This window comes from Notolepis coatsorum (assembly GCF_963971535.1).
Source record: "Notolepis coatsorum genome assembly, chromosome: 3".
Lineage (NCBI taxonomy): Eukaryota > Metazoa > Chordata > Actinopteri > Aulopiformes > Paralepididae > Notolepis > Notolepis coatsorum.
Window position 1 is genome coordinate 27041882 of NC_140167.1, and position 16586 is coordinate 27058467.

The 16586-nt window shown below is 40.2% G+C and overlaps 1 protein-coding gene across 1 annotated transcript in view; it reads right to left on the minus strand.

Moving 5' to 3' along the window:
- LOC311225737 (AT-rich interactive domain-containing protein 1B-like) overlaps nt 1-16586 on the minus strand; it is a gene marked incomplete at its 5' end in the record, with an annotated part of 172257 nt that overhangs the window by 53196 nt on the left and 102475 nt on the right.

The following is a 16586-nucleotide window of genomic DNA, read 5'->3' on the forward strand; positions in this document are numbered from 1 at the left end:
TTTTTAAGGAGGACTGTTATGAGTGCAATATTGTCGGTTTTATGGAAGTTCCCCTCTTTGACTGAGTATAAGATCATATTTAGTAATAAGGGGCCAATTATGTCCCAACAAGAAAGGTACATTTCTGATGGGAAACCGTCTCTTCCTGGAGCCTTACCACTTTTCATTGCGGTTATGGCCATCTTGAGTTCCTCTAGTGTGATCGGTATTTCTAACTGTTTAGCGTCATCCTCTGAAAGTTTAGGGAGAATAATTTGATTAAGAAATGTGTCCATTTTGTTTTGATCGAAGGTCATTTCTGATTTATATAAATCGGAGTAGAATACTTTGAATGTATCGTTTATTTTTACCGGATCTGTTACAAGTACTTGTTGTGCTCTAATGGTAGTTATATCTGCAAATGTTGCATTAATTCTTAATCGCATGGCTAATAGGTGGCTGGGTTTGGAACCATGAGAGTACTGCTGTTGTCTTGTGCTGCGTATTTGTATTTCCGATTGTTGTCTGTATATGTCATTGATCTCTATTTTTAGTACGTTAACTTGATTTTCTAGTCGAGTTGAGTTGTTGTATTTCAGAGAATTAAATAACGTTGAGTAAAGCGTTTCCAGCTCATCCAGTTTTGTGTTTTGATTCTTGCGCATTTTGGAGGAAAAGCTATCCGTGAAGTCTTTGATCATTCCCTTTACCGACATCCATATTATTCTGGGGTCTTGCACCGAGTTTACATTCTCCCGTTGGAATACTATAAGAGCTTCTTTGAGTTGTGTAATGAATTCCTTGTTGTTAAGCAGCAACGAGTTAAATCGCCATCTTGGGGCTCGGGAGGATAGTATACCAAATGTACCTTTAAGGAGTAAATAACAGTGATCTGATAGTGCGTTGGGTATCATTTCCACTTCATAATTATCAAATAGTTTCTGTGATGCAAAGACATAATCTATTCTGGATAGTGTCTTATGTCTCGCAGATCGACAAGAGTACTTTCGGGTCGTGGGGTTAAGTAACCGCCATAAGTCCTTTACACCTGTAATCTTTGACCAATCCTTTAATGCCTTCGATGAATTCTTTTGTTCGCTGGAAAAGGCGAGGTAAGATTTGTCTATCCTTGGGTTCCAGATGGCATTAAAATCCGCTCCTATTATAAATGAGTAATCGGGAATGTCTAACATTGCATTGGTTAGTGTAGTGAAGAAATCTTCTTCGTACAAATTTGGGGGGCGTATACCGCTATCAACGCTATTTTCCTGTTCTTATGTTCAATCTTAGCTATAGTTATCCGACCTTCTACATCAGACCATACTCCCTTTAGTACAATATTCAACTTACGTTTAACGACTATTGCTACACCCCGAGTTCTCGTACCAATAGAGGAGTGACTGATATTATGGTATATGTTGTCCGCTAATTTACCTATGTCTTTCCCTAGAATGTGTGTTTCGCTTAGCAGAGCAATGTCCACATGTTCTTTTTTCATCAGTGTGAGCACGCTTTTGCGTTTAAGTTGGTTATTTATTCCCCCGGTGTTCCATATCATTATATTCAAACTAGCCATAGTCTATACATGTTGCATTGTAATTTTTGGTAATGCTTCTAGAGTGCGAGGCAATACTAGATATACATCCCACTAGTGAGGTCCCGTTGAGAGCCGAGCTTAAAAACATACATATATACAAATAAAAATCCCCTACCCTTCCCTCCCACCGAGAGTCGTACAGGATTGTGTTCCATGAACACAACCTTTGCGTATGACTCTCTCCCTTGCACCACCGGATATCCCAGAATGATCCAATTATCCTTAACATTCCTATGTATACCATAGGATCTAACACTCTAAATTCTACCATAAGTAGAATGTCGACTGTGGCTTGGCCACTTACCCGTAAAAAATAAATAAATAAAAATTTAAATGAGATAAACTAAAAATAAAGACCAAAAATAAGCTTCAATTGTCATGCCTTAATCACTTACATTTTATATGAACTTGTAATTTATAGTAATTTATAGTAACCCATGAATAATATGAAGGTATTGAACTGAAGAGAGAGCCTCAATAAATCAGAGAGAGCGGATGAAAAAGAAAGAAAAAAAAAACAAGTAAAAGGAAGAGAACATTAACTTAGATCTTAAAAGAGCATTGCTATGCTTAAACATCTAAAGTATTAATTGGAGAAGTAGTGAAATTATTTCCCATTAATAAAAAAACAATTTTTAAATACGTATATGCAGCATTTCCCCCGACCGGGGTGGGCGATGATCGTTGTGTAGAGTGATCTTTCAGCCGGCCGGCTATGATGGCTCTGTGGTTTGCCTCTAGATAGCTGTTGATTATTCCCCCGAGGGGCTTCTGGTAGAATGAATGACCACGTATTGCTGATATTCCAGAATGTTCCATATATCAAAGAATGCTTCGATGTTCTAGATTATTCCAATATGTCATTTTTACATTGTCTGAATGTTCCAGTATGTTCTGGAGTGTTCCAATCTTAAATCCAATATGTCCGCAATAATATACACGTCGGGGAAAGTATTCAAAAACTCTGAGCACGTAGGTCTCTCTGTCCCAAATCCTTGATTATTAAAGGTTGTACTATATGGTGACCTTGCATAACTGAGATTTAAAAGGCCATTTATACATTAATCTGCTCCTGTTCAGACAGGAATTTGGCTGCCTCTTCAGGCGATTTGAGGAGAAATTTTGCTCCTTGTTTGTCGACGGCGCGAAGTATTGCAGGGTATATTAGTAGGGGTCTGTATTTCCCCAGGTATAGTTGAGACATCACCGTCTTGAACTTGGCACGCAGTTCCACTACCTCACGACAATGATCTTCAAAGCAGTGTATTGGTACCTCCATGTGTTTCAGATTGCCTTTCATCCTGCGAATTCCACGCATAATCATTTCTTTTATTCTGACTTGGCGCAGTACAACTAATATCACTCTGGGCTTAGCGTTGCTGTCACTGGAGCGGGGTCCCAATCTGAAGCTCTCATCCACCTCCGGTATTTTAGGAAGGATTCCTGTTCCCAAGATTTTCTGTAATTCTGTGGCAAACTCTTCAGGGTTTTCACATCTCACTGATTCGTCCAGACCGACAATGCGAATATTCAGCCTGCGTTTTTGATATTCCATCTCGAATATTTTGGCTTTCTGTTCTTTATTGATTCGCGTGAGCTCCTCCGTTATTTCGCTGAGCTCCGTCTTGATTTCATTGTAGTTCCCCTTCATCTCGGCAGTTAGGTTAACTGTGTTAGCCTCTACTTCCTTGTAGATGTGAGTGAATTTGATTTCGTGGGCTTCCACTACTTTCTCCAGAGCCTCGGTGCGTTTATTCTGTGCTTCGGCGTCCGCTCTCAGCGCATCGATTTTGCCTTCAATAGATTCTTTAATAGCATCTACTTTTTGAGTTATTATCTTCTGTGATTCTGTGATCATTTCCTCCATTCCCTCCATTCTCTTCTCCATTGTCTTCCCCATTTCTTCCATTTTCCGGATGATATGTTCGGTGTCTGCGGAGGTCTTTGATGGGGTTGAACTTGAAGCGGCCTCTGTCGAGTCAATACTTTCTGCTGCCCGCTGTACGTATCCTGGGTCACGTATCGGGATCTCTTCGACTAGTTTTTGGTCTTTCCCTAGGTTTTTCCTTGATGGCATCTCGATTCTTTTGGTCAATATAGTTAGTTGATAGTCTCAGTTGATATATGCGTCAAGTTTTAAACGCATTAATGGTATATAATTATGATTTTAAAACGAAAAAAAAAATAACGGGTGAGCAGCTGTGTCACATGCGACCTACTCCATTCCACAGCTAAACCGGAAGTCTATGGTACTCTTAATGATATAGCAGGATATTCTGGAAGGGGTCCTCCCGGTTGTAGGCCGGTAGGGGGGGTAGGAGAGCCGTCGGTAGTAGACCGTCTGGTCAACGATATCTAGGGAGACTTCAAGTACAGAAGACAGTGCAGTAGACTCTTGATCTGCAGATGAATACACCTTGGTTCTCTTGTAGGCTGTAGCTCCACAGTGAAGAAGAAGCTAGGCGACCTCAGTCTCTGAGCGCCGACTCAACTTGACTCCTCTCGGGGGTAAATCCAACACTCACAGGCGTCGGCGATTATCCGCTCCATAAATCACAGTACCAAAGCAAATATATTCCAGCCGCATAGGGCTCAGCAGTCGTCGGGTAGGTAATCCAGTGTACATGTCCCTCGGTCCTCGTCTAGATCTCCTCGGAAGAAAGCGCCATGTGTGGTCGGCCCCAGCCTGGATAAGACTCTAGATAACACGAGGAAGCGTTGGAGATGCTGGTCACTTTAGAACTCTAACCGCACGATGCACCATACACGATAGACTATTATTACTTAATAGAAATACGTCGCACTCGACGGTACAGTGCCAAACTCTGACAATTCAGTTATTAATTCGCACGAGGTCTCGATGCTATTCTAAGGCCAAACAGGCCATACTACACCGCACGCGGTATCGTGGGTGAGGCTTCACGTTCTGTTACTTAGTTGGGTAGAAGGGTAAAGGACTAAGGGTCTTCTACATTTACTTGCGCCATATTTATATGCACGGTGAACAAATAGTGCCACTCTCCTTTCGGTAGCCGTATTCCTGCGCGGAGCCGGGGCTAGTAAGGACATGTCTCGTCGGTACCTTTGAACTTGACGCCAGAGGCTGGTCCCCTGGCGCCTGGTCCTTTTGTCCAATAAGAGAATGAACTATTATGGGCTATAGTAGGCTAAAGGGATATTCCGTGTATATGTACAAGGAATATACAAGGGATATCAAACGATATACAAATACTATTCAATATATATCAATAAATAAATATATATATTCGGTTTAATCTGATCCTTCGTAACAGTAGTAGTATAGATATAGTAGCATAGTTGATATAAATGGTAAATGGCTGCATTTATATAGCGCTTTTATCCAAAGTGCATTACAATTTGTTCCTCACATTTTACCCATTCACTCACACATTCACTTTCTTGCTCAAGGACACTTTGACACCCTGCCCGGGAGGAGCGGGAATCAAACCGGGAACCTCCGGATTACCAGACGACTGCTTTACCTCCCGAGCCACTGTTGCCCCGTAGTAGATAGTAGTATAGATAAACAGTAGTAGGATAGTAGATACTAGTATAGACAGTAGCCTAGTACATAGTAGTATAGATATAGTAGCATTGTACATAGTAGTAGTATAGACATAGTAGCTAGTAGTATAGATATAGTAGATAGTAGTATAGACATAGTAGCATAGTAGATAGTATAGATATTAGGTATAGTAACATAGTAGTATAGACATAGTAGCATAATACATAGTAGATAGTAGTATAGCCATAGTAGCATAGTAGATAGTATAGATATTATGTATAGTAACATAGTAGTATAGACATAGTAGCATAATACATAGTAGATAGTAGTATAGCCATAGTAGCATAGTAGATAGTATAGATATTAGGTATAGTAACATAGTAGTATAGACATAGTACTGTAGCATAATACATAGTAGATAGTAGTATAGCCATAGTAGATAGATATAGTAACATAGTAGATAGTAGTATAGACATAGTAGCATAATAGTAGATAGGAGTATAGACATAGTAGATAGTATAGATATAGTAACATAGTAGATAGTAGTATAGACATAGTAGCATAATATACAGTAGATAGTAGTATAGACCTACATTTACATTTTGCATTTTCTCATTTAGCTGACGCTTTTATCCAAAGCGACTTACAAGTTCTGTACGACACGATCAGGAAGGGCACAACTCTATCAGCTGAGTAACAATGTTCATCAAAGTGTTGAGTGCTACAGTGTAGGTTAGTTTATTAGGACAAGTGCACGACAGTAAGGTTAGTTAGGGTTAGATTATTAATTATTATTATTATTTTTAGATAATGGTTGAAGAAGTGCGTCTTTAGTCGACGGCGAAAGATTGGACGGGTTTTGGCTGTCCTAACTGGGGTGGGCAGTTCATTCCACCATTGTGGGGCAAGGAATGAGAAAAGGTGGCTTCCCCTTGAGGGGTCATCCCTATGTTCCCCGGGTCCTATGTTCCCCGGGTCCCATGTTCCCTGATTGATTGATTGATTGATTGAACATTTTATAAATTTTTATTATTTTATTCATTATTAATGTCCGCCTTGTTTCGAACTGGTTAAGCTTAGGCCCTCTTTCGAAGTTGGTTAAGGTTAGAGTTTGGAATCAGGGTGGGTGGTCTGACTATCTATCGCTACCGGGGAACATAGGACTCGGGAACATAGACATGCTCCCCTCCTTGATGACCCTCCCGGAGCTGTGGTCAGTGTTGCGTTGCTGATATCAAAGCTGGTTGCACGCTGTTTTAATGACGCCACATGCACGTGCGCTCCCGCGCATGCGTGCGCTCCCGCGCATGCGCATACATGTTCCCTCGCATAAGCACAGACTAAAGACAGTGCCTAATTGCCTCTACGAATGGAATGTAACACATTTCATTCACAAGTTTTGTGTGAATGTATCTGAGAATGTATTTGAACACACCTGACGACTGGCGCTATTGTTATGCAAAGTAGCGAGTTGGTGCATCAGTCGAGTGCAGCGCATTCCTGTGTGCACGCGCGTGCACATCCGTGCATGTGCATGCGCATGCTTCTGCTCACAGAGCCGGTTGCGCGCCATGCAACCCCGTCCCATGAGCAACGCACCTCTGGCTGTGGTAAATAGTAGTATAGACATAGTAGATAGTAGACATAGTAGATAGTAGTATAGATATAGTAGCACAGTACATAGCAGATAATAGTATAGATATAGTAGCATACCAGATAATAGTATAGATATAGTAGCATACTAGATAATAGTATAGATATAGTAGCATAGTATATAGTAGCATAGTATATAGTAGATAATAGATATAGTAGCATAGTATATAGTAGATGTAGTAATGTAGTGATTACTGGAGCTGTCATCGGCTGGCGCTCATTGTTTAATCACCTTTTATTTTCACTGATCCTGATCTGATCAATCAATGAACATTAACAGCTCTCTCTCCCGATGCTAAAAACCTGCGCTTCTCCATTAAGCAGGAGTTACAGCCTGACATTATGGACACATTTATCTGAGAAGCTAGTAGTTAGTTACTGTATGTAGTGCTGTCGGCCTCCCATTTACTGTGAGAGGAACTGCTCCTATTTGTCTTTTGACGGCATCGCTTTGCAGCCTCTTGGCTCTCTCTTCATGGCTTCAGGAGAGACTAAATGGGAAATAGTAAATGGCTGCATTTATATAGCGCTTTTTATCCAAAGCGCTTTACAATTTGTTCCTCACATTTTACCCATTCACTCACACATTCACACACCGACGGCGGAGGCAACCATGCAAGGTGCCAACCTGTTCATCGGCATTAGGTTGGGGGTTAAGTGTCTTGCTCAAGGACACTTCCACACGCTGCCCGGGAGGAGCTGGAATAAATCAAACCGGGAACCTCTGGATTACCGGACGACTGCTCTACCTGCCTCCCGAGCTGCTGCCGCCCCAGACTCATCAATGTTTAACTGGGCCCACACCACTGGAGGAAGACGCTGTCTAAACCTCGGAGACTTGTACTACCCCCCCCCCCCCCCCCCCCCCACTGGTAGCTGCATAGTGATGCTGTTGTTTTAAAGCAGCCCCGTTGCTCCAAGTAATCAAGTTAAATATCTTAAAAAGTCACCTGTTGACTGCGGCGGAAGCCAATTGCGAGTGCGGGACTTGAAAGCCTTCCCCACCTCAAAGCGACGGCAGCCTCTAATGGCAGGATCGGTCGTGGCACAGCGGCACGTCGGCTACATTCTCCCTCAAAGCTCGAGCCTGACAGGCCTTTAATTGGACCGCTCCGTTCCCCCGGCACCGTAAACTGTTACTAGCGCCGTTATTGCCGGGCTGTTGCGGCATAATTACCTCGCACGATATATGGTAATAAAACGAAGTAAGGCCACGTTAAGTCTTGAGGAATTCGGTGCATCTGTTTACAAATATAGGCAATTTCATGCCCCCCCCCCCCCCCACCCCCCTACCTGCAACCTTGATATCCCAATCGGAGGACCTTATTGAATCGTTTGCTCCCGTAATCAAACACAGACGGAGCGCTCATGCATGTAAGTGAACGAGGAGCTTGAGACTGTGTTGCTCTTATAGTCGAGGCAGTGGTTTGTTTCCGTCTGAAGGTAATTACTAGAACCGTGTCCAATTACCTTTCCGTGTTGTTCACTGTTTACTGAAGTCAATGGCAGGGAGGAGGTTCAAAACAGTTATGAAAACGTGCATGCGGTGGGGTTTCTCTCCGTCCCCTGTATCGGCCCATGACTCATCATGAGAACCACAGACAGACGTCCATTGTGTGTGAGGTCATATCCTTGACCCTGATGTGCTGCATCTATCTCTTTGCTCCTAGCGCCGCTCCTCTGTTTTTCCCCTGCTGGATGGAAGGGAATAAAAAGACCCTGGTCAACCGAAAGGCTACATCAGTCAGATGAGAGAGAAGAGAGGGAGAGAGAGAGAGAGAGAGTGTGTGTGTGTCTCCTCTATAGCCAGCGGGCCCAGATTAGCCGTGAGAGCTAGAGGATCGCCCCCGCTCGCTGACAAATGAGAAAAGCCGCGGTGGCCTCGGCCAAAGTGACAGGCCAAATGGAAGCAATTCTTCCTGAGGCGGAGGAGAGCAGCTGTGACCAGGGCCCCGCCGCCATGCTCCTCCAGACAGGGCCTCAGTGTGTGTGTCTGTGTCTGTGTCTGTGTGTGTGTCTGTGTACGCCATGTCAGCTATAGAGGTCTTACCCAGGAGACAATTGGCATTTCTCTCCCGGCGATCCCGGGGAAGCGGTGTGTGTGTCGCTGACCTGTGTGAAACCCCATCAGTTGTGGATCACCGTCTACCTTTACCTGGAGGGGAGGTTCCACTGTGTGTGTTTGTTTTCTTCCTCTGCCCTGCTACCCGGAGATACACTATTGCGCTCGGACAGAGGTATGTATGTGTGCATCTGTCAATGCGCATGATTGTATTGGTGTAGCTGCTGCCCCACTAGTCGATAGGAAAACGTGTGTGTGTGTGTGTATGTGTGACATTATGTGTGAGTATGTGCATTAGGGCGGGCCATACTTTTTTTTTTTTGGAAAATCAATCGAGTGGGGTGTCTAAAATATGTGTTTTTTTGTGGGGAATTCAAATATGGGATTATTTTTCTAATCGGATAACTCCTACCTACATTGTTTTGGATTTCAAAATGGCCGATTTGACCATTTTTCACCCCTTGGCCATACATGGATGCCAACATGAATCTGAAGGAAATCCTAACATGCAAGGTGTCTAAATGATGTGTTTCTTAATGGGGAATTCAAATATGAGTTCATTTTTGGGATAGGATAACTCTAACCTACATCATTTTGGATTTCAAAATGGCCGATTTTACCATTTTTCACCCCTTGGCCATACATGGATACCAACATGAATCTGAAGGAAATCCTAACATGCAAGGTGTCTAAATGATGTGTTTCTTAATGGGGAATTCAAATACGAGGTCATTTTTGGGATAGGATAAATATAACCTGCATAATTTTGGATTTCAAAATGGCTGATTTTACCATTTGAACCCATTGGTATTGTATTACAAAATTGCAAAGATAAAAAATATATGGGAAATCATTTATAATGACAAAGCCATCAAATTTATTAACAAGTGAACTGTATATAACTGGATACAACTCCAAATATCAATAATAATAATACTAACTATAATAAATTGTATTTGTAATGCACACAAACACCTAAGTGCTAAATCTCGATCTCCTGACTTCTTGAACTTTGCCAGGTTCCAATATCTTGATTGGACTCATTCTTGGATGGCAAGATCTCCTACTGTACTGCTTTAGCCACCAACCTACAAACACAAACTTAAAGTCAACGTCAGCCATAAATAGGTGAGCTCTTTCCAGAACTACTCAGCAGAAACCTCTGTAACCATTTTAACAAACGTCTCAATGTATTGAGAAAATCCATGGGGCTCCATCAATCCTCTATCTTCTTAAAACATTGGAAAGGCAGGGGATGGAAAAGAAGGCAGAGAAAAGGAGAAGGGGCAAAGAAGAAAGCTTTGCAGCAGCAGACAAGGTTGCCAGGAAGGATGTTGAGAGCTTCCTTACAGTCCCTGAAGTTGAGCTCATTCCTGAAACTGACCCTGCAGCTTCAGCAAAGCTACGGAAAAATGATGATGAGATTCCAAACATCGCCCTTGCTAGTGTAAGGTATGGCATAGGTCTAAGGCCAACTGCAGCTATAGCAACTGCAGCTCTGATTGATGCAGGACTCATCTTAGAAGATGACACAAGTAAAGTGATTGATAAGAACAAGGTTAAGAGAGCACAAGAAAAGTCGATGCAAGAGCTGGGGGAAGAGTTTGAGGAGAAGTGCAGGGAGGAGGGGGGGATCTCATGTATCGTCTTTGATGGGCGGATTGACATGACCAATGTGATGATGGAAGCTGAGGGCAGTGACCAATCTTTTCCTGCAAAGATCAAGGAAGAACACTATAGTGTTGCTAGTGAGCCTGGCAGCTGTTCCACTTTACACCAGAGAAAGCAACTAAAGAGGAGTCCCATGCAGAGAAGATTGCTAAGGTCCTGTTTGCCTGGCTGAAAGAGAGAGGTTCTGATAAGACCTTGTGGGCCATTGGAGGAGACTCGACCAATGTCAACACTGGAGTGAAGGCAGGTGTAATGCTGGAGCTGCACCTGGGGAGAAAGCTGGTCTGGTTGGTGTGCAACCTGCACACTGGTGAACTTCCACTGCGCCGTCTCATTGTTGAAGTTGATGGGGCTACTCTGTCTGACAACAAATTGTCTCTGCCAATAGGACAGCTCCTTGATTCTGTTACAGACTTGGAGATCAATCCTAACTTCACCAGGATCTTTCTTGGCCCTCCGCTGATCAAGCTGCCTGAGAAGATCATTCAAGATCTCTCAACTGATCAACACTATGGCTATAAGCTGGTCTGTGCAATCAGGGATGGAGTGCTTTCTGCAAGGCTGGCTCTGCTGGAGATTGGGCAGGTAAACCACAGCCGCTGGCTCACCACAGCAAACAGACTCCTCAGGCTCTGGGTGTCAAAGCATCAACTTAAAAGAAAGAACCTGAATAATCTACAATGCATTGTGGAATTCATCATTGGAGTGTATTATCCATGTTGGTTCAACATGAAGGTCAAGCACTCCTGAATCGAAGGGCCTAGGCACATCCTGTTTCAGCTGGACTGCCTCAAGTCTCAGAGGAAGGAGGTGCTGGATGTTGTGATGCCAACTGTGAGAAGATCTGCTTGGTATGCCCACAGTGAAGCCATCCTCCAAACACTGCTGTGCTCTGAGGATCAAAAAGAGAGAATTGAGGGGGTGGAGAGAATCCTGGCCATCAGGGGAGAGGGGGATCCAGACACTCAGCTGGGAGACTCCTGTGTCAGGATCAGAAGAACACCTCACATCAATAGTGACGTTCCAGCATTGGTGGCTTAATCAGCTGGTCAGAAGATTTGTCAGAGCCACCTCTCACCTGCTCCCTAAGCACTTCCGAGGTGAAGAACTTAATCAACACCCCCATGGAGGTTCTCGACTGGCCTTGCCACACACAAAGCATCGAGAGGGTTGTTAAAATGGTGACTGAGGCCTCTGCTAAGTACTTTTCACAAGAAAAAAGGGATGGAGGGATCAGGGCTCAGGAGACCAGCAGGAGGCTGATGTCCAAGAATGAATCCAAGCAGGACTTGTGCAACCTGATCAAATTTAAGAAGATAGAGGATTGATGGAGTCCCATGGATTTTCTCAATACATTGAGACGTTTGTTAAAATGGTTACAGAGGTTTCTGCTGAGTAGTTCTGGAAAGAGCTCACCTATTTATGGCTGACGTTGACTTTAAGTTTGTGTTTGTAGGTTGGTGGCTAAAGCAGTACAGTAGGAGATCTTGCCATCCAAGAATGAGTCCAATCAAGATATTGGAACCCGGCAAAGTTCAAGAAGTCAGGAGATCGAGATTTAGCACTTAGGTGTTTGTGTGCATTACAAATACAATTTATTATTGTTAGTATTATTATTATTGATCTTTGGAGTTGTATCCAGTTATATATACAGTTCACTTGTTAATAAATTTGATGGCTTTGTCATTATAAATGATTTCCCATATCTTTGCAATTTTGTAATACAATACCAATGGGTTCAAATGGTAAAATCAGCCATTTTGAAATCCAAAATTATGCAGGTTATATTTATCCTATCCCAAAAATGACCTCATATTTGAATTCCCCATTAAGAAACACATCATTTAGACACCTTGCATGTTAGGATTTCCTTCAGATTCATGTTGGCATCCATGTATGGCCAAGGGGTGACAAATGGTCAAATCGGCCATTTTGAAATCCAAAACAATGTAGGTAGGAGTTATCCGGTTAGAGAAATAATCCCATATTTGAATTCCCCACAAAAAAACACATATTTTAGACACCCCACTCGATTGATTTTCCAAAAAAAAAAAAGTATGGCCCGCCCTAATGTGCATATCCTTCCCTGCCTGCTATCCCACACTTAATAGTAACAGTATAGGTAAACAGGGTAACACTTTATAAGGTCCTTGTAATAATACGTGTTAGTTAATAGGTAATAAGGCCCTTATAAGATGCTTATTAATATTATTATGTGTTAATAATACTATTAAGTGTTAAAAGCATCATAAACACATTTATTGTTCATTATTGACGGTTATAAGCACGTGTTAACAATTTACACACTGCTTAAGAATGTTAATAAAAGCCTAATAGTTTATAATAGCAGTCAATCAATCAATCAATCAATCAATCAATCAATCAATCAATCAATCAATCAATCAATCAGATTTATTTATATAGCACATTTAACATGACACACAGTAACACTTTTATTTACATTTTTATTATTTACAATTCATTGAGTCTTACTAACTTACCTACTCTGTCATTGTTAAATTTTTACTAAGCTTTTTTGTTGCTTTATTAAGGTAAAAAAAACAACAACATTATTACTCATTTATATGCTTTTTGCAGATACCGGATCTAAAGCGAGAACAATGCCTTATTAAGGTTAATATATCCTTTATTATGCATTTATTACTTATTATATAATTCCCATCTGGAATGAGCACTACATGTTGTCAAGGTTGATAAAATGTTAATTCAAAATTGCATATAAATTAGGGCTGTCAGTTTATCGCGTTAATTAGATTAATTAATTACACAGCAAATTATCGCGTTATGAAAATTAACTCAAAATTAATTACAAATTTTTTTTTTTTTTTTTTTTTTTATATAATATTTTTTTTGTATCTCATTCATTCCATAAGAATGTAGAATACACATTTACAGATGTTTTTTAATATGGTCCATTTGCATGTTCTTGGTATCTGATTCTAGGGACATCTATGAATCTCAGGGAATGTATTCCCAGTGTCAGAAATACTGTGGGCTAGATCCACAAAGAATGAATTGCACAGTGCAAGTTGCACCCTTACTTACAATTCATTATGAATTGAAAATGGGGGACCCTGATGTAAACAAGACGAAAGTCTTTCTCTGATCTGCATCCCCTTAACAATTGTGTGTATTGAGCCGTACTGTATTGTACCCATTCTGCAATCTGTTAATAACATTTTCATTCAATCACTCAATCTGCGCTGTGATTGATTGAATGAAAATTTTATTTTGAGTAAATTGTAATGAACCAAATGAGAATATCAATATTTTTTTGTTATCTTTGACTGTGAATAACACCATGCTCAAATTGACCAGACCTGAAAAATCTAAGCAAATTAATAGATGGAAGATGATCAAACAGAAGGTTTTGTAGATACAGTACTGAATTCTGCCATCCGGACACATGCAATTTGAAATATGATTATAGAATATAGAATATCAGGCATAAAATGGTTATGCGATTAAAATGCGATTAATTAGATTAATTAATTACAAATCCTGTAATTAATTAGATTAATTTTTTTAATCGCCTGACAGCACTAATATAAATACATGGTTTTAACGGTGAATAGAATAGAATAGAAATAGAATAGAATAGAAACACTTTTATTATCCCGTGGGAAATTTGACACTGCAAATCGCTCACATTAAACATTTAGACAGAACAAGTCACAAATAAGAATAACAAAACAAATTGCCTAAGAATAAGAATATAATCAAATAAAATAGAATACAAATAGTGAAGCACGAAAACACACCTTAAGACAGTTCTTTAAAAGCATTTTCATTTTTTACTTTCCATAATTTTCACGTAAATCTGGGCCACATGCATCCAGAAAGACAACATTCTATAAAACAGGCCTTTGAGAAAAAATAGTACAGTTATTAGTACAAGTACAGTATCTTTCAACATTGAAAGTGCAATTACATAAAAACTACTCTGGTCGATTTTAATTAAAACATTTAAATAAATGGAAACAGTGGAACAGTAATATGCTTATACTGTAGGCTCTACCACTGCACAGAAATGTAACATTTTCTTTCTAAAGTGATTACTAATGGTTACAGGCATGTTGGAACACATACCATGTTGGAAGATAGATAACTATACAAACATTCTGTTGTTTCTGATCATTGAACTGCATTATTATCCTGCCCTCAGTGTGTGTCTGTACACAAATCGAAAGGTAGCGAACAAGACTTGGAAGAAATTCTGAACCTAAAGTTGATGGTCTTTACTGTTGTCTGTTCTCTCCAAGGAACACCATTTGTAAAACTGAACACAATTTTTATCAATGACATTGCATGTCCTAATGTATCTTCAAAGGACAGCTAAAGTTGCAAATGTCACCTGATAATGATATGAACTTCTATAAAGTTCACTAATCTATGAAATATAAAACAGAAATAGCCCTTTGGCTTGACTCACAGTTAGCATGACCCAGCAATACAGATAGGCTAACCAGGAACTAACAGATAGTGTAGTCAAGACTAAGCAAACACTTTAGCTGAGCATTCTTACACAAAGAACTCAGAATATATAAACATAACACAATAAACTACACAATATGATGCTTGCTCAATACACATAAAACACAAGCAATAGTTTCCGAGGCACAGACAGAGCTGGAAAAATCAAGGTAGTTAAAGCTGAGAGCTCATGGAAAACAAAGCAAAAACATTCTGGAGGGAAAAATGGCTGACCTGGTGGTATTACTAACTAAATCAGCAAATAGCATCAAAGCTAGGAAAAGCTAGCGAAAATGAGTGCAATACTTAAAATAACCACATGAGGGAGAAACATAATGACTAAACCAATAATTACCAATACATTGTTTAATGGTTTTTAAGTTACAATTACACAATTCTTTACAATTGTTGATGTGATTAGGGATGTTTTATATACTGTCTTCAGAATACAATACAATTAACCAATGTTGAAAAATACTATTTCCTCAGATAGCTCACCAAGCAGAACATAGAATGCTGGTATTCTGACATGATGAGTATGACCCTTCCTTTTTTACAGTTTCTTTGACAGACACATGGAAATATTTATCTTATTTGTCTGCATTTTTTTTTTTTTTTTAACGTCATTTTTTAGCGTTTATCGCTTTTTCTGGTCAAGCGTGACCGACAGAAACAGGTTGAATGGGATATAGATCAGGGGAAGACACTCTGAGAAAATACGGCGAGTCCGGGAGTCGAACTCGTGTACCCCAGATCCGTGACGAGCACGGTTGTCCCCGACGCCGAAATAGCGCCGAGATACGCGGTGAGCTACGGGAGCTCCCCTTGTCTGCATTTTCTATCCATTAAAATGCTTGCTACAAGGCAGGGTTAGATCAGGTAAGGGGGAAAAGGCTGTATTTGGTGTGTGACTCTAGGGAGAAAAAGAGAAAGAGTGAGTGACTGATGTTTTGGAGACTAGATGCAGATGTTAGCAGCCAAGCTAATGTTACACAAATGTTATTTCAGTTATTAGGTCACGAACAAGCCTTGGAAGAAATCCAACTATTAATTATAGTTATTTCAGTTTCCTGCAACACATTGGCTTCATCCAGGGCTTCCATTATCATCAGGAATATCTTGAAAATCTAGATAAAAAATTCAACATAGTGCTCAGCCAGATGATGGAGCTGCAAAAAGCATATTTAACTGTTAATAAGTGCATAATAAAGGATAAATTAACCTTAATAAGGCATTGTTCTTGCTTTAGATCCGGTAATTGCAAAAAGCATAAACTGTTAATAAGTGCATAATAAATGATTTAGCAAAAAGCATAATTAACTGTGAATTAGTGCATAGTTAACTGCTAATAAATGAATAATATCGGTATTTTAAGCAACAAAAAAGGTTAGTAAAGGTTTAACAATGACGTAAGTTAGTAAGACTAAATTAATGTGTTTGTAATGCTATTATAAACAATTATAAGGAACTTATAAGGCTTTTATTAACGTTCTTAAGCGGTCTATAAATTGTTAAGAAGTTTCTTGTAATTGCTTATAACTGTTTTATAATCTTACAATAACCATGTTCATGATGCTTTTATTAATACTTAATATAGTCTTATT